This window comes from Nomascus leucogenys, chromosome 19, assembly GCF_006542625.1.
Source record: "Nomascus leucogenys isolate Asia chromosome 19, Asia_NLE_v1, whole genome shotgun sequence".
Lineage (NCBI taxonomy): Eukaryota > Metazoa > Chordata > Mammalia > Primates > Hylobatidae > Nomascus > Nomascus leucogenys.
In genome coordinates, this window is record NC_044399.1 from 47,905,168 (window position 1) to 47,923,671 (window position 18,504).

General features: G+C 39.3%; 1 protein-coding gene across 13 annotated transcripts in view; it reads right to left on the minus strand.

Moving 5' to 3' along the window:
- ARHGEF33 (Rho guanine nucleotide exchange factor 33) overlaps positions 1 to 14,665 on the minus strand; it is a 108,298-nt gene extending 93,633 nt beyond the window's left edge. For all 13 annotated transcript variants that reach the window (XM_030800538.1, XM_003262762.4, XM_030800542.1 and 10 more), the window contains exons 1-2: positions 14,547 to 14,665; positions 8,686 to 8,755 (exon numbers count right to left, since the gene is read on the minus strand). The gene's annotated coding sequence lies outside the window, so the exon portion shown is untranslated. The remainder of the gene's footprint in view (positions 1 to 8,685; positions 8,756 to 14,546) is intronic.
- Between the last annotated feature and the right edge of the window lie 3,839 nt (positions 14,666 to 18,504).

Consider the following 18,504-nt stretch of genomic DNA (forward strand, 5'->3'; position numbering starts at 1 on the left):
ATTGTCGCCTGTTTGGTTCAGCCCTGACTGCTTCGTGCCTAAACATCTCTAGGAGCATCCTAGTTAGTTCATCCATCCTCTTCACTGCTAGTAGATTGTTTTCCTTTAAAAATCACTTAGATGATCTTTTGTCCCTGCTCAAAAACTGCAATAGGCATTTTCTTTTTTCTTTTCTTTCTTTTTTTTTTTTTTTGTTACAGAGTCTCGCTCTGTCTCCCTGGCTGGAGTGCAGTGGTGCAATCTCGGCTCACTGCCCACCTCCACCTCCCAGGTTCAAGCAATTCTCCCTGCCTCAGCCTCAGGAGTAGCTGGGATTACAGGTGCCCACTACTACACCTGGCTAATTTTTTGTATTTTTAGTAGGGATGGGATTTTGCCATGTTGGCCAGCCTGGTCTCGAACTCTTGACCTCAGGTGATCTGCCTCCCTCGGCCACCCAAAGTGCTGGGATTACAGGAGTGAGCCACTGCACCTGGCCTGTTTTTTCATCTTCATAAAATAAAATAGAGATCTCAAGGTCCTCCACAATGTCCCTGGCCCGCCCCTCCAGCCTCATTTCTGATGTGTAGGAGGTCTGCCAGCCGCCTCAGCCTTGTTTGCCACTTGCATTCCTACTTTGTCTCTCCCTTTCCCTGCTGCCTGGTCTGCCCTGCTCACCCCACTCCAATGGACAAATCCTTACTCATTCTCCAAAGTCTAATGCTGGCCCATTCCCTCTCTAGAACTTTCCCCCTTCAATCCAATAGGAAATTATCCTTCCTTTCTTGGAATAACTGTAAAACTCAATAGGAATCAAAACAAATTTTTCTACTGTTATTCATTTTATGTAAATAATCTCATTTTCTAAGTTAATTGTAAACTTCTTTGAGAAAAGAGGCTATTTTTTCCACCTCTTATTATTCCTGGTACATAGGATATATTCTAACATAGAGTAGAAGTTCAATAGGTTTGTTGACAAAGACACTAAACTGTCCTAAACACTGGCAGTGGTAACTATCTAGCAAATAATCCCCCTCAATTAATGAATTATTGATAATTAATTGACAAGGTATTCTCACATCTAAAAATCACGGATGTAGGGATTAAGGGAGAAATAACTGGTAGAAGAAAATCCAGACTGGCAGAGTAGAACAAAGGGAGTTAGTGTTCTATCTAGGCCCTAAAGGGCATTTGCAGAGTTATAGGGTCATAAAATAGGATGATCTGCAATAGCTTAGTCCTTGTTATATATATTAGATTCTAGTGTTTAAAATTTAGAAGCAAACTCAATCCTTTTCTTCCTTCACCCACTTTGGAATGCACCTTAGAATCCTTACTGCCTGGTGTTTGCCCACTTCTTTCCTCTTAACACCTGGAGGGCTTGCCTTTGGCCCCTAGTGTCTGCCATTCATCTGCTCCTGGATGCTCCTGTCTCCAAAACAAATTATGTGATGGGCTTTGAATGAGCCAGTAGATGCAGAATAAATCTAAAAAAAAAAAAATCCATCCCTTTGAAAATAGTATTTCCAGCCTAGTCCTTGCATCTTTAACTCCTTCCTATACATTTTTTAGCTTAGATCCTTCCTTTAGCATGTGGTATAAATCTGGGTGTAAAATTCACATGCAAAACAGATCCCTGCTTCTTAAAATCCTGTAAATTCAGTTATCATAGTTTTTTTAATGTACTGTTAATTGCCCATTGGTAAAAATTAAATAAATAAGTAGATGCAACACATTTGAGAAGTCATTAAAATGTTAAAAGACTGGAATCACAGAAGCCCAGAGAAGCTCATTTGTGGAAATCCTGGGCTATACGGGATGTGAGGAAGAAGAGTTAGGTTGAACCTCAAGCTATGATTTATCTCCACCAAGGCCTATTTCTTTCCTATCTCTTGGCAACTTCAGAATCTTCTCAAATTTACAATATCCTACTACACTACATCAAGGATAAAAAAGATTTAAGGTCTCTGCTTAAATGTCACTTTATTAGAAAGGCCTTCTTTGACCCATACATATAAGAGAGGAGTCCTGGCCTCTATGCCCTATCTCCCTTTCACTGCTTTATTTTTCTCCACAACATTTACCGATCAAATGATAATGTTATATATTACTTTGCTCATTGACCATCTTGGCTTATCAGTGCCACCTCATGAGGGCTTGGACATTTTTGTTCACTCTGTATTCCCCAAGACCTAAACCAGTGTCTAGCACAGAATAGGCCTTGAATAAACAGGTGCTGAATAAATGAATAAACCAATCTCATAGTTCAGAAGGACTAAACAAAACAAAACTGCACCCACTATAACTACTTGCAATATTTAGCTAAGCAATCAGTGTAGAGTGGTAAAGAAAATCAAACGGAAAGATTATACAGAGATCAGCCAGCCAAGCCCTGTCACTTTACAAATACGGAAAATGAGGTCCAGAGAGGATAAGTGACTTGGCTAGTCATCAGCTCCTGTTTTGACAGAAAAAATAAAATGATTCACTACGGAGTCCCAATCACCACTTATATACATATGGTGATTATGGAATCGGATAACACGTCTTTAATCTCAGTGAGGCAGGCCTCAGAAGTAAGTGGTATAAAATAGCTGTCAGGTCAGATGCCTTGCCCAAATATATCAACCTCACTGCCTGTCATCAACATTATGACTCTATTCCTTTGAATTTTGAGAGATTTTTAAAAACACTTTAATCTGTTCTCAGCTAATACTTCAGCCAGTTGAGAGCAACACCGAGAACCATGATAGTTGTTAATAGGAAGTAGAAATGGAGAATTTGAGTTTGAAGTCTGGAAGATGTGAATTCAAATCCCAAGTCCATGATTTAAATAGCTGGTTGACCTTGGGAAAATTACTTACCCTCTCTGAGTCTGCTAGCTCAGTCTCTGGAATGACCGTAAGTCTCTAGTGGTGATTATCGCTATGCTTTGCAGTTTGGTCCTAGTACAAAGCTGGAAGCTCAGCTCTAGCCTGAGATCAGTAGAGATAAGAGAAGAAGCAAATGCAGAAGTCTCCTGAGGAGTCCAGATGTAAAGGTCTTCCAGGATAGGGATGTGTTAGCTTCCAAGGTCTGAAGCACCAAGGTCTGAAACTCAGAAGTGAGCCCCACCCGGGAGCTGGTTACTGCTGCAGCCGTCAGAATGGAGCGCTCCCATCCACAGCACAGCCTCAGCCCAGCAGTGGGTAGGAAGGGAGCCCACCACCAACCAGCTGCTTGGCAACTGTGGGCCTAAAGTTGGGGTTAGAGCGGGATGAAGGAGCTGCCTTGGCACCAATTTATCAGAGGTGCTAAAATGTCCCCGGAAATGTGAGAGGGAGAAAACTAGATTTATCAGGATTTCTCTTAAGGAAAGTATCTTGTGTGATTGAAAGGAATGCTTCCTTCTGGCAGTTTTACTGATCACGAAAAAGTAAGAAAAATAAATAAATAAAAAGAAAGAAATGCTTCGATAAGCCCCTTGAGGGCAGGTGTGTGTGTGTGTGTTTGGAGTGAGAGTGGGGTATCCCAAATGCAGGCTTGAGTAGCAACACATGGTCACTAAAAAGCCTTCAGCCTTCAAAGAAGGCTGAGTCTGGTTTTCCTGCGGGATTTTCATTGTGCTGAGTGGTGTAGCCAGTGTGAGGCCAGAGCTGAACTGTTACTGATCCTGGACAGGAAGCTGAGTACTGCTCTCGGGAGCCTCCTCCTCCACCCTTCCTCCAGGAAGAGATCACCCTCTCTTCATTCAAGTGTGAGATATTGAAAGAAAATCCGTTTAAGCAAGTGAGAGACTTTTAATCTGCCTCAGGTATCTTGATTCAGTTCTGTCTGTGGGCCCTTAATCTTAAATCTCAGAAACCCCATCTCACTAACTCCACCTCGTCGGCTCTGCAAATCTGTGACTCCCCATATCCTATGTGACTGCTCCTCTAATCAGAATCTGGAAAGCCTGTCTGGGAGGAGCTCCTGGTGTGTCCCTGTAGCCAATTAGACATTGGTTGATATGATTTTGCTACTTGTAACACCTAGTGACTGGACTAGCTGAACTTAGTTGGTTTGTTCCTCTATTTCAGAGTAATTCAAATAACACTCTATAGTAGTTAGTATATGTGATATACATGTGTAGATGATCACAGTTCATGCCTTTCACCAAACACTTTCATGCCTCTGTGCCTTTGTTCCTCCCATCTTCTATCCCTCAAATATCTTTCTTTATCTAATGAAATACTTCTCATCCTTCAGGGCTCAATTCAAGCACCTCTTTCTCTATGAAGCTTGCCCCTATCCTCTAAGTCATAATTAGTCAATCCCTCTTCTACTACATTCTCAAACTGCGTTATTAGTATTTCTTCCTGCCAGGAATTATAGGCAAGAGTCTCTATGTATTTACTTATTTATTTTTAGAGATGGGGTCTTGTTCTGTTACCCAAGCTGAAGTGAATGCGGTGGTATAATCCTAGTTCACTGCAGCCTCTATCTCCAGGGCTCAAGCAACCTTCCTACCTCAGCCTCCCAAGTAGCTGGGACTACAGGTGCATGCCACCACACCAGACTAATTTTAAATTATTTTTTGTAGAGGCGAGGTCTCACTTGCTTGCCCAGGCTTGTCTTGAACTCCTTGGCCTCAAGCAGTCCTCCCCTATCAGCCTTCCAAAGTGCTAGGATTACAGTCATGACCCACCATGCCCAGCTGACCATTTCATATTCATATCCATTGTACCTGGCAGGTAATGATTCTTTTCTTTAATTTCTTTTCTTTAATTCACAAATGATAATTGTATATATTTAGAAAGTGTAGTGCAATGTTGTGATATATGTATACAACACAGAATAAGTAAATCAAGCTAATTAGCCTACCTGTCACCTCATATACTTGTCATTGTTGTGGTGAGAACATTTCAAATTTATTCCCTTAGCAATTTTGAAATATACAATATATTAACTAAAGTCAGCCTGTTATGCAATAGATCTCAAAAATGTATTCCTCCTATCTTACTGAAATGTGTACCCTTTGACCAACGTGTCTCCATTCCACACCCTCACCCATCCACCCCCAGCCTCTGGAAACCATCATTCTACTCTTGACTTCCATGAGTTTGACTATTTAGATTCCACATATAAGTGAGCTCATGTAGTATTTGCTGCTTGGTGCTGGCTTATTTCTCTGAGCATAATATCTTATGATTACTAGAGTGCTGGACTTGAAGCCTCAGGATAAACATGGCATATCTCCTTATAGTAGCAATTTTACTCTTTATACTAGCAATTTTACTTAATTTTCAGCAATTTAAAAAATTATCAAATATTTTTTAATGATCAGATATTTTATGGAGGGGAGTGCAAAATTAGCTGGACTTTTAAAGATAACTACATTTAAATCATTTGTTCACATTCCTCTGACATGGGAACTATTCGCAGTGGGCACTCAACACAAGTTTGAGTTTGAATTTAATTTCAGGGGATGTTTATAACCAATTATTTCTTTCCCTAAAAAAACCCACAGAACTTTATTTATTCATATTAATAGCAAGCCGACCATTCTTTTTTTTAAAAAAATTAACGAGTTAGAAAAGGCAAACTGGAAAAATCAATGCTATTTCACCTAAATTGTAAATTTTGGCTTAACAAACCTCACTATTTAAACATGTCTGAGAAATCTTTAAGAGCACTACCCTTTGGCAAAGACCAAATGATTCTTTGTATTTTAAAAATGTTTTATAAGATACATTATACACATAAAATAGCATATGCAATACATGCACAGTTTACTCTTCCAAGTCTTTACAGTATCTGATAAGTAAAAAATTTAAATGAATAATAAATAAGTATTTATCAAGTGAAATATCCTTGAGACTTTATGAAGCCAGTGCCAAGAAGCAGGACGTAAAACTAGTATTTTCCTTTTTTTAAGTATATTAGGTTAAGTACAGCCAAATAGAAATGAGTCAGCTATGATGTTATCTGCAAGCCTTGATTTATACTACCTTGCTTTAAAATTTCAATTATAAAAGCAACATATGCTTAATGCAGAGATGTTAAAAACCTGACCCACTGTACCCTCTTTCTCTTTCCTGCTCGTTGTAGGTGGAAGGGTCAATGGGAAGTCACATGGCCCATCTGGAGCGCCTGGAAGACAGCAGAGGGCATGACAGTGGCTGAATCAGGAGTGAGCGATCCACCTTGAGTGACTGACACTAGCTTGCCTGTGCATGGGACTTACTGCAGCCAAGGAGTCAATGTGCTGCCCAAATTTTGTGTTTGACATACACCCCTTTTATCTCATAAAGTTTCAGAACTTTATTCTCCCAACTTCCTTTGTAAAAGCAATGGCTTTCCAATCAATTCCATTTAATTTTAGCAACATATCTTTTTAAATAATATATCATTTAGTCAATGATCCCCTCCAAAATCAGAATCAAGTGGTCTCATCTACTTTTTATACCTTATTCCGTCATCCAAATTATTATTCTCATGATGATTTATTTAGTCATGCACTAATATAGACTTTCTGCCTACCAATGAAAGTCTTGATCAAAATCGTTCCGTGACTCCTGAAGTTCAAATGTCCTAACCCAGCGGACCAACCCCTTTGTGCTCTGGCTTCTGCCCAGCTCTGCAGACTCATCTTTAGTCGCTCCCATACACACGCTGGGCTTCTATCACGAAGACAGTCATGGTTCCCCATCCATTCTAGCCTCTGGGGCTGTTCCCTCTGTGGACATCCTTCCCCTGCACCAGGCTAGCTGTCAAACTCCTAGCATCCTTCAATATTTTGTGCAAATGTCATTCTTCCCTGTCTTTCTTGATATGACCCAGGAGAGTTAAGCCCTGTTTTTCTGTGCTGTGGTATAGCATCTTGTCTACACTTCCATTATAGTATTTCTATCAAACTATAAATTTAAAAGTCTCACTTCTACAAAATCAGGGGTCCATACTCCCAAGGTTTCCACAAATCCTCCAAATTATAGGCAAAATTTTATAGGTTCATTTTCTTCTTGGGAAAGAGTTCAGAGCTCACATCAGTTTCTCAAAGGAGTCTATTACTCTCTCAAAAATAAACTTAGAAACCACTGCACTAGATTATGAGTCCCTGGGAAACAGAGAGTGAGTTCTAGAGTTCTTTCAGTCTCTACAGATAGATGCCTAATGTTAGCTCAATGAGCATTTCAGTTATTGTTTAGAGGTAGCTACTTATTCTAGTAAAGATATATAGTAAATTCAACTTCCTCTGTTTTTTTATTTAAGTAGATAGAAAGTGTGATACTGTGAAAAGTATGGATATTTTTCATACATTCAAGTGTGATACTGTGAAAATCCTTCCATATCCTTCTTTTGCCGAGTGTACTATGAAAAGTACACTGGGTTGGGCTGGGTGTGGTGGCTCACACCTGTAATCCCAGCACTTTGGGAGGTGAGGTGGGCGGACCACTAGGTCAGGAGTTCGAGACTAGCCTGACCAATATGATGAAACCCCATCTCTACTGAAAATACCAAAATTAGCTGGGCGTGGTGGTGTGTGCCTGTAGTCCCAGCTACTTGGGAGGCTGAGGCAGAAGAATCACTTGAACCCAGGAGGCGGAGGTTGCAGTGAGCCAAGATCGTGCCACTGCACTCCAGCCTGGGTGACGGAGTGAGACTCAGCCTCAAAAAAAGAAAAAAAGAAAAGTACACCAGGCAAAAAGAAAGATATGGAAGGATTTATACCAAACTACTAACAGTGGTTATGCTTGGAAAAAGGAATGGGGTTAGGGGTAGGACGGGCTTTTAAATCCTACCTAAACTCTTCTGTCATGATCATGTTTGTATTTTATTTTACAATGAGCACTTTTGGGTTTTGAAATTTAAAAAGAATGTTTTAAATTATGAGACATTTTTCTTAAGTGTCAGACATCTAGCTTCCAATCCCAGCTCTGCTACTTATTTCGTTTTGTGACCTGGGAAAGTTAATCTTCCTAAGCCTATGCTCCCTCAACTGTCGAGTGGGCATAATAGTTACCTAGCCCATGTGGTTATTAAGTGACAAAGCCCAGCATGAAGTAGGAGCTCAGAATACATCACTTCAATGGAAAGTAAATGTTGTCTGTTTTTCACAATCATCAAAGACATCCAAAATAGAACTTAATTAAAACATAGTATGGCTGAACGCAGTGGCTCACACCTGTAATTCCAGCACTTTCAGAGGCCAAGGCAGGTGAATCACTTGAGGTCAGGAGTTCAAGACCAGCCTGGCCAACATGGTGAAACTCTGTCTCTATAAAAATACAAAAATTAGCTGGGCATGGTGGCATGAGCCTGTAATCCCAGCTACTCAGGAGGCTGAGGCAGGAGGATTGCTTGAACCTGGAAGGCAGAGGTTGCAGTGACCTGAGATCACACGACTACACTCCTGGGCGACAGAGCAAGACTCTGTCTCAAAAAAACAAAACAAAACAAACAAACAAAAAAACATAGTCATTCTTGTCTCAATGCTGTTAGCATTCATATATGCAATCAAGTCTGATGTAACATAGCTGGTTTAGAAGGTGGCTGTTTGCCCTTACTGCTAGCTAATTAAGTAATCTCACAATTTGTTTATTTGATGGTTATCAAACCAAGAAGCGTTATAAAATTCTACAAAGAAATTTATAATACTTCTGCTTCAATAATGATCACTGGTTTAAGCTAAGCTCTCAGTTTGCCTGTGTTCTTATTAGAAAACAGTTCTTTGCAATTTTCACTCACCTCGTGCCCTGTCTCCACTGGGAGACATCACAGCATGTTTTTTGAAGTCTTCTTGTTTTCTCTAGAAGTTCTGCAAAAAAACAAAACGCCATTGATAATGATAGCTACCTTGCATTTTATACCATCATTTTTCCTATAATTTTGTAATTAAAAATTCTTATTATATATGCAATTCACTGTTGTTAAAAATTTCTAATAAGTAAAAAACATATAAAGTAAAAAAGTAAAAGTCTTTGTTTCTTTTAGTCTTTTAGTTTTTAAGTCACTTGGTATTGAGCAAGTACAATCACCTCAGTATTCATATGTTTGGGGGACTAATAAAAATAAATTTCTATGTATTTAAAAACATAGCTGGAGAACTCCAACATGGCTTAGGGACTTTGCTGAATCAGAAGAGTTCAAAGCAGTTGGTATGACCATAAAATATTGAAAGCCACAAATCTAGAGTCTTTTCTAATATTCCACGTTAAATCACCTACTTCAAGTGACGAGTGAAATGTGTTTATAGTAGATTTTTCTTTAGGGGCCAATTGAAGTGATCTATACTCAAAATTAAGAACAAATCTATTTAGAAAACATTCTGTGATTTATATAATTTTTGCTGCAGTACAGGCAGTTTGGCCAATTCACCGAATCTTCCTGGACTTCGGTTTCCTGACCTGTATGATTGGCTTAGTAATAGTAATACTCGCCTCACGGTGTGGATGTGAAGATTCAGGGACATGAAGCCTGGAGGGAGGGAGACTGGGATGTAGAGTGTGGGGAGGGGTAAAAGCTTAGTTGGTCACCTTTTGTCATTTTATCAAGAGGCCTTTATTCTGGGTGAATCTGTTTATTCCCAGCTTGGCTTGCTCTTTTTTTCCTTTAACTTTACTGATTTTTTTTTTTCTTAAAAGACTACTTTTGTACATAATGCTGTACTTTGTCTAAAGGAATATGAAAGGCCATGTAAGGCCTGATACTGGCTCTGACAGACACTGCTAGTTGCCACCCAGTATTCATTCTCCTCTTTTTTTGGAAACCCAGTTAAAAGATTGTATTCTCCCTCTTCCTCACAGCTAAGTGTAACGATGAGACTAGATTTCTACCCGTGCAATACAAGTAGAAACACTGAGTGACCACTGGGAAGTCTCCTAAAAGGGAGAACACACCTTTTTTCCCATTCCTCGTTCCTGCTGGCTGAACACCAGTGAGATAGGCGGAGACCTAGCAACCTTCTTGGACCAAGAGGTGATATACTAAGGATGGCAGAAGAGCAAGATGAGAGGAACCTGGGTGCCTCACACCAAGGAACTCATCTAACAGCACTGGACTGCCTACCTTTGTGGGTTTGTTTGTTTGTTTTTAATGTAAGAGAGAAATACACTTCTAGCTTGTTTAAGCCCCTATTCTTCTTCTTTTTTTTTTTTTCCAGCATATACAGATTAACCAAATCCTTACTGATATGCTGGCCTTCAAGGAAGCTATCCAGAGCCCAAAAGCAATTTTTTTTTTTTAAAGGCAGGTTTTCTCTCTGAAGCCCAGGCTGGAGTGCAGTGGTTGTGATCGTGGCTCACTGCAGCCTTGACCTCCCGGGCTCAAGCAATCCTCCTGCCTCAGCCTCTGAGTAGCTGGAACTACAGGTGCATGCCACCATGCCTGGCTAATTTTTTTGTTTTTTGTTTTCTGTTTTTTTGGTAGAGATGGGGTTTTGCCACATTGCCCAGGCTGGTCTCGAATTCCTGGGCTGAAGTGATCCCAGTGTCTTGGCCTCCTAAAGTGTTGGGATCACAAGAGTGAGCCAGCCTGGCAAGAACGATTTTTAATTCTGGAAAGTTTTCTCATATTTCCTTGGAGCCTACGTGTGCTTTCTACTTATTAACAACAGTCTTCAGTCTTCAGACTAGAAGTCTTCGCTCCAGCCCTTGTTTGTGCCCTGTTTCCCTTGAATTGCCTACATTTTAGATATTACTCACTCATTTGAGCTCTTCAGATAGAAACCTGGAAAATGAGGCAACTCAATTGGGAAAAAAAGAAAGAAAGTTTGGCTAAAATTAAGTTTTTAGGGGTTTAAACAGAGTTCACGTGCATTCAACAAGTATTTAATAAGAATATACCATATAAAAGGCATTGTACCAGGTGCTGGGAGAAATGCAAGGATGCCATTGTTTCTGCTTCCAGTCTAGTAGGGAAGATGAGACACACAAATAACTGTAACATATAATGGATCGTGACAAATGAAAAAGAAAAGTGTAAAGTGCCTAAAATTTTCAGAGAAAAGATGAACTCCCTTGTGGGGATTACAGAAAGCTTCATTAAGAAGATAGTATTTGAGCCGGCTTTGCATGATATGTAAAAATGGTCAAAAGGGGATCACCAGAGGGGCCAGGCACAGTGGCTCACATGTGTAATTCCAGCATTTTGGGAGGCTGAGACAGGTAGAACGCTTGAGCTCAGGAGTTCGAGACCAGCATGGCCAACATAGTGAAACTCTGTCTCTACTAAAAATACAAAAATTAGCCCATGGTGGCGGGTGCCTGTAATCCCAGCTACTCAGGAGGCTGGGGCAGGAGAATCGCTGGAACCCAGGAGGCAGAGGTTGCAGTGAGCCAAGACTGTGCCACTGCACTCCAGCCTGGCAACAGGGTGAGACCTTGTCTCAAAAAAAGAAAAAAAAAAAAAAAAAGACGATTACTAGATGAACAAAGCACAAGGCCTAGGTGGACTTAGGAACCCTGGGGGAAAAAAGAAGGTAGAGTAGAAGGTGAGGCTAGACAGGTAGGTTGGGGGCAGATAGAGGGCCTTAAATCTCTTCTTTGGAGCTTGCTCTGCAGTGGAGAGAATGAGTCATTGAAAATGTTTAAGCAGAGGTATAACAAGATCACATATCTCTGGTAAGAAGATGACTTTGTGGCACTGTAGAGGAAAGAGCAGCTGCAAAGAGGCCAGTGAACAGGCACCTTTAATAACCCAAGTAAAAGATAATGATGACCTGAATTAGGGAAGTGACTCTTAGAAAGGAAAGGAGGGCACAGATAGAAGCGACATTTCAAAGGTTGTACCATGAGCCAAATGTATGCTTCACCCAAGAAAAAGAGTTGGATAGTCACTCTCAGATTCAGAAGGAGGAAATATGTCCATAAGATAATTTTTAAAATTACTCTAAACTTATTTGAACCAGGAGACTAAAAGGAGGCTGAATATGCTACAATAATGAACTTATTGGTTCTACAATTTTAGCAGAGCCTTAACTTTTGTTTTTGTCAATTGGGGATGCACTGACTAACTCTGCTAGGAGATGGGGAAAGCACATTTAAAAATATCTCAAAAAAGAAATACAACCATCCTTTCTTTCCCATTGTTCATCCTTTGCCTGGGTTTTACGGTACTTAGCAGATGTCATTTAGGTTTTTCCACTTTTCCCCAGTTATCTGTTTACCCACCCTTAGGCATCATCTCTACCCACCCCACCTACTCACACACTCCATAAGAAACCCAATGAAAATTTACCAGGAGGAGATTTTTTAGAGAGCATAAGAATTCTCCAGTATTTGCTTCTTCATTGCTCACTAAAACCATGCCAGCATAGCCTGGGGAAAGGTGGAAAGGGCTGGCATTGCCCCATATAAGAGAATTATATCCTCAAATCATTTGAGATAAGTAGGCCCCCAAAGACAAATCCAAAACAGCTACTCCCTCATTCTCAGGAAATAAATTCTAGAGATTTCTTCAAATGGATAAATTTGAGAATCTGATTAGCTGCCACTTTCTCTTTATTTTTCTGATTATTTTAGGAAGACTCAAACAGATGTTAATACTTACTACCCTGTCTTTTTGTCAGTAAAGGCACGAACAGACAACAAAATAATCATGAACATACCAATCAGAAGAGTGCTGTCTGTAATATTAGCATTTATGATTTGTTTCGTTCATCTTATTTGGGGCATTCAGAGTGCTTTACAAATAACATAATGAGGGTTTTTTTCCTTCCATGACTCCCAAGGTGATTCCTGGCACTCGCGAAAGGCACAAGTGATTAGTCAAGTCCTTGGGGCCCAGCAGCAGTAATGTGATGCATGTTGGTTAAACTATGTTTCACACTTATGTAAATTGTGTGTGGGGGGGTGGGGAATCTTCCACACTGTCCTTGAGAAGATCAGCAAGAATTATGAACTTAAAGATTCTTACATTTATAAAAATCCAAACAAAGAGAAATATTGAACAAATCATACTCCAGTCCTAAAATCAAAGTCTAAGGGTCTTAACCTGTGGTCCCAGAAATAGGGTTTCAGGTCACCTGTAAATCTCCTGAAATTGTGTGCAAAATTTTGTGTGATTTTACTTTTTTTTTTTTTTTGGCAGAAATGGTGGACTGGTTTCTGAAGATTCTAAAAGCAATTCTTGACACCAAAAAGGTTAAGAACTGCTGTCATTAAAGAAAAAGAAAGGAAGGAAGAGGGAGAGAGGAAGGGAGGAAGGGAGGAAAGGAGAGAGGAAGGGAAGCAGGAAGATCAGTTGATCTTTGTATCCACATTGCTTAGTTTATTACTGGCCCGCTATGTTGCAGTACACCTTTATACACAGAGAAAAGGGAAGGTAAATAAAGGCAATTAAGACAAAGTTAACAATAAGGCCGAGCACAGTGGTTCACGCCTGTAATCCCAGCACTTTGGGAGGCTGAAGTGGGAGGACTGCTTGAGATCAGGAGTTCAAGACCAACCTGGGCAACATGACGAAACCCCATCTCTACAAAAAATACAAAAATTAGCCAGGTGTGGTGGTGTGCACCTGTGGTCTCAGCTACCTGTGGGGGCTGAGGTGGGAGGATTGCTTGAGCCCAGGTGACAAAGTGAGACCTTGTCTAAAAAAAGAAAAGAAAAAAGAAAAAAAAAAATCCAATAGTATGATCATCTTTTTTCAAAAGCCTCCGAGTTTTCAGATGAGTTTAGATTGCATTTTCAGAGCCCATGGTTATGAAAAATGTAGACATTAATTAATTAAGTTTGTGAAAAATGTTTAGAATAAATATGCATCAAAAACTTTTTTCTCTAGGAGATTTTCTGATCATTATGTTGAATCCTTCAGAAGTGGCCTTCAATGAAATAGCTATTCCATTTAGAGCAATATGATTTTGTATTAAAAGGGGCTATTAAAAATAAAAGGGTGATATAAAGAGAGATTTCTACATATTCAGAATACTATTTCAGCATAGAAAAACTCACATAATTCCAATACTAATTATAATAGAATGCTATTCTCACTTAAGACAGTGTTTAAGTGAAATTCGGTTCTTCTCATTACACACCAAAGCCCCATGAAGTGTTTAGAATTAGGTTTCACCAATAAAGCCCCCATGTAATTAATCAGTACACATTTTCAATCAGGATGTGTTTTTTGTTCTGTACATAGAGGAGTGAATGCTGAAGATTCCTCTATTCTTTTTCTGTGTTAGAAAGGAATAAACCAATCTCCCTCCATCCCTAATCTTCTTCATTCTTTAATTATTCTTAATCCCAAAGAGGCATGTCTATGTCAGATTTATGCTGCCTAGCATCCTTTCTTTAAGACTGCTCTCAAAATTTAACTCATCTTCAACTATATTTATTAATATGCAGAACAACTTCAGTCTCCAGTTTATTGATAACCTGCAAAGCACAGTTAAGACATAATATAAAAATTAAGCAAGGAAATAAATGCATGTTTTACAAATTGTTATAACTTTTAAATAAAAGTTATTTCTTTGAAAGTCCACATTAAATAAATGTTAGCATATATTGAATTTAAATGAGTACACCATATGGTAAGGATTGATGGGTTTTCATCTCTTATAAAATTGTTTTCCCTTTCAGTGCCCCTTAAAGCATATAAAAGCGCATACTTACCCCATGTTGCTTGCGGTGGTTATATCATCCTCAGATCAAGGCTTATCTGGGTTCTGAATTAACTTAAAGGTTATAAAAAGAAGCAGTAGAGAGGCTTGACTTCCCCTGAAACGAGACCGTAGTATGCTAACCAGGCTTTTAAATGAGGAAAACTAGTGTCTCTTCTAATTATATAAGCTCCAGGTCAAATTCTAGCATCAACTAATCAAATAACTGAACTGCATTTAGTTTCAATGAGTAAAAGGAAGAAACCCATTTAGGAGGAATATCTTTGGTATATTAGAAAATTGAAAAGTTGTACTTTGAAAAGTTATTAACATAGCAATACAAGTTAAATATTTTAAGAGTAAAATATATATCTTGCTGCCTTAAATAAATTGAAAAAAATTAGGGAAAATTTAGTTTGCAGCAAAGCAAATACTTTTCTATATTTTCCAGAAGTTTTTGAATTTAAATTATATGTCCTGGTCCCTGAAAACATCTTCTCACCTTATCTTAACTTGTCCAGTATTTATCTCTTCATAAATTTCCATATAATAATAATATTTAATTCTAAAGCCATGCCAGCTAATGTTAAGCAACATATGCAAAAATGTCCAATTCTTAAAATGTATCTTTGAAAACTTACAAATAGGGTCTTTCAAAATTAGCCATAAAGCTATTATTATGAGAAACTAACAAAAATGCCAATTTTAACATTTTAGAAGACATTGTAACCCAAATTTGTGCCATTACAGCAAAAAATAACAATATACATTTTTTGGCAATAACATATTGAGAAATACAACTATTCACAAGATTTTGAATAGAGAAATATGACAAAGAAGTTATCTATTGTGTACACTATTTTTTGTCAGTTTTAGAATATAGAGTTTCAGCAAAAACATTCAAGCCTTTATTGTAATTTTTTAAATGTAGTCGACATATACTGCTCTGGTAATTTTTAAATTATTTTATGTAAAAAGTAAAGAAGTTTTCTGGACATAGAATATATGACAACACACAGATCTACTTTTTAAGAAATTGAGACATAATTTACATATCATACATAAAATTTGTCCCTGTTAAGTGAACAATTCAGTGGTTTTTAGTATATTTTCAAGACTGTGCAACCATCACCACTGTCTAATTCTAGAAACCTCATGCCTCCCAATTCCTTCCTCCCCTGGCAACCACTAATCTATTTTCTGTCCCTGAGGATTTGCCTATTCAGAGCATTTCACATAAATGGAATCATATAATATGTGGCCTTTTGTGACTGGCTTCTTTTACTTAGTACAATGTTTGTTTGTTTGTTGTTTTTGAGATGAGGTTTGGCTCTGTCACCCATCCTGGATCGTGCAGTGGCATGATCTTCGTTCACTGCAACCTCTGCCTCCTGGGCTTAAGCAGTCCTCCCAAGTAGCTGGGACTATAGGCATGTGCCACCACACCTGGCTAATTTTTGTATTTTTTGTAGAGATGGGATTTTGCCATGCTGCCCAGACTGGTCTCAAACTCCTGGACTCAAGCTATCCACACACCTTGGCATCCCAAAGTGCTGGGATTACAGGATAAGCCACCCTGCCTGGCCAGTACAGTGTTTTTGAAGTTCATCCATGTTGTAGTATCAGTACTTCATTTTTTATGGCTGAATAATATTCCATTATGTGGTCATTTTGTTTATACATTCATTAGTTGATAGACATTTGGATTGTTTCCAGTTGGGGCTATTATAAATGTCTTAGTCCATTTGAACTGCTATAAGAAAATACCTTAGACAGGGTAATTTGTAAACAACAGAAATGTATTGCTCACAGTTATGGAGGCAGTTAAGTCCAAGATCAAGGCACTAGCAGATTTAGTGTCTGATAAGGACTTGCTCTCTTCTTCAAAGATGGTACCTTCTTGCAGCATTCCCTTGTGACAGAAGAGCAAGCAATCTCCTTCATATCTCTTTTATAAGGGCACTAATCCCATCCATGAGGGCTCTGTCCTTATAACCTAATCACCTCCTAAAGGCCTCAACTCTTAATACTACCACAGTAGAGATTAGGTTTTTGTTGTTGTTGTCGTTGATTTTAGACAGAGTCTCACTGTGTTACCCCTGCTGGAGTGCAGTGGTGCCATCTTGGCTCACTGCAGACTCCACCTCCCAGTTTCAAGCAATTCTTGTGCCTCAGCCTCCCGAGTAGCTGGGATTACAAGCACACACCACCATGCCTGGCTCACTTTTGTATTTTTAGTGGAGAGGAGGTTTCACCATGTTGGCCAGGCTGGTCTCAAACTCCTGACCTTAAATGATGCACCCACCTTGGCCTCCCAAAGTACTGGGATTACAGGCGTGAGGAAATTAGGTTTAAACATGAATTTTGGAGGGACACATTCAGACTATAGCAATGAATAATGCTGCTATGAACATTCGTGTGCAAGTCAATTCCCTTGCGTACATACCTAGGAACTGCTGAGTCATGTAGTAACTCTATGTTTAATATTTTGAGGAACTGTATTCCACAGCAGCTGCACCGTTTTATATTCCCACCAGAAATGTGTGAGGGCTCCAATTTCCCCACATCATTGCCAATCTTTGTATTGTCTGTTTTTTGTTTTTTTTTTTAATATAGCCATCCCACCAAACAATGCATGTTGTCACTTATAAGTGGGAGCTGAACGATGAGAACACATGGACACAGGGAGGAGAACAACACACATGTTGCAGGAGTAGGGGAAGAGAGAGCATCAGGAAAAATAGCTAATGCTTGCTGGGCTTAATACCTAGGTGATGGGTTGGTTGATAAATGCAGCAAACCACCATGGCACACATTTACCTATATAATAAACCTACACATCCTGCACATGTACCCCAGAACTTAAAATAAAATAAAATAATAATAATAAAATAAAAATAGCTATCCCAGTTGGTGTGGTATCTCATGATGGGTTTGTGGGTTTAAGGTGCATTTCCCTGAAGAGTAAGGATGTTAAGCATCTTTTTGTTTACTTATTGGCCATTTGTATATCTCCTTCAGAGAAACATCTGTTCAAATTCTTTGCCATTTTTTTTTTTTTTTTTTTTTTGAGATGGGAGTCTCGCTCTGTCGCCCAGGCTGGAGTGCAATGGCGCAATCTCGGCTCACTGCAACCTCCACCTACCATGCTTAAGCGATTCTCCTGCCTCAGCCTCCTGAGCAGCTGGGATTACAGGTGCCTGCCATCATGCCCAGCTATTTTTTGTATTTTTAGTAGAGATGGGGTTTCACCATGTTGGCCAGGCTGGTCTTGAATTCCTGATCTCAGGTGATCCACCTGCCTCAGCCTCCCAAAGTGCTGGGATTACAGGTGTGAGCCACTGCCCCCCGCCTCTTTGCCCATTTTAAAAATTGAGGTTTTTTTAATTGTTGGGTTGTAAAAGTTCTTTATAAATTTTGGAAACTAGACTTTTTATCAGTGTCATAATTTTTATTGCTATAGTTTCTGGAAATCTGGAGGTAGTGGTGAGCTCAACCAGTGGGGTGGGGGTGAGAGAGAGGACCACAGGACTATGCCTTTATTAAGGTCCATGGATGTTATCCCTTAGGCTTTCCCTCTGGGGTTGTGGATTGGCTAGTTTAAAGAAAACACGTGGAAAGGGGGAACTTATTTTTGCATGACTTATTTTGACCTTTAGGTTTTATCATAGTCAGCACCTGTGGGATGTGTTGGGTTTTGGGTCAGCAGGGTAAGGAACAAGTGGGCTGTATTGCAAACAATTACAAGGGGAAGGAAAGTTTTAACTAGGCCAAGAGTAATGGGATATGACTGGACGTCAGACAACTTATGTCAGGCCTAAAAATGGATGCTGAGGCAGCGACTATATTAAGCAAATTTCTGACAATCAGATATGATTTGCAAGTATTTTATCCCATTGTGAGGATGGTATTTTCATTTTCTTGACAGTCTCCTTTAATGTATACTTTATTAAAGATAGAAGTGACAAGAG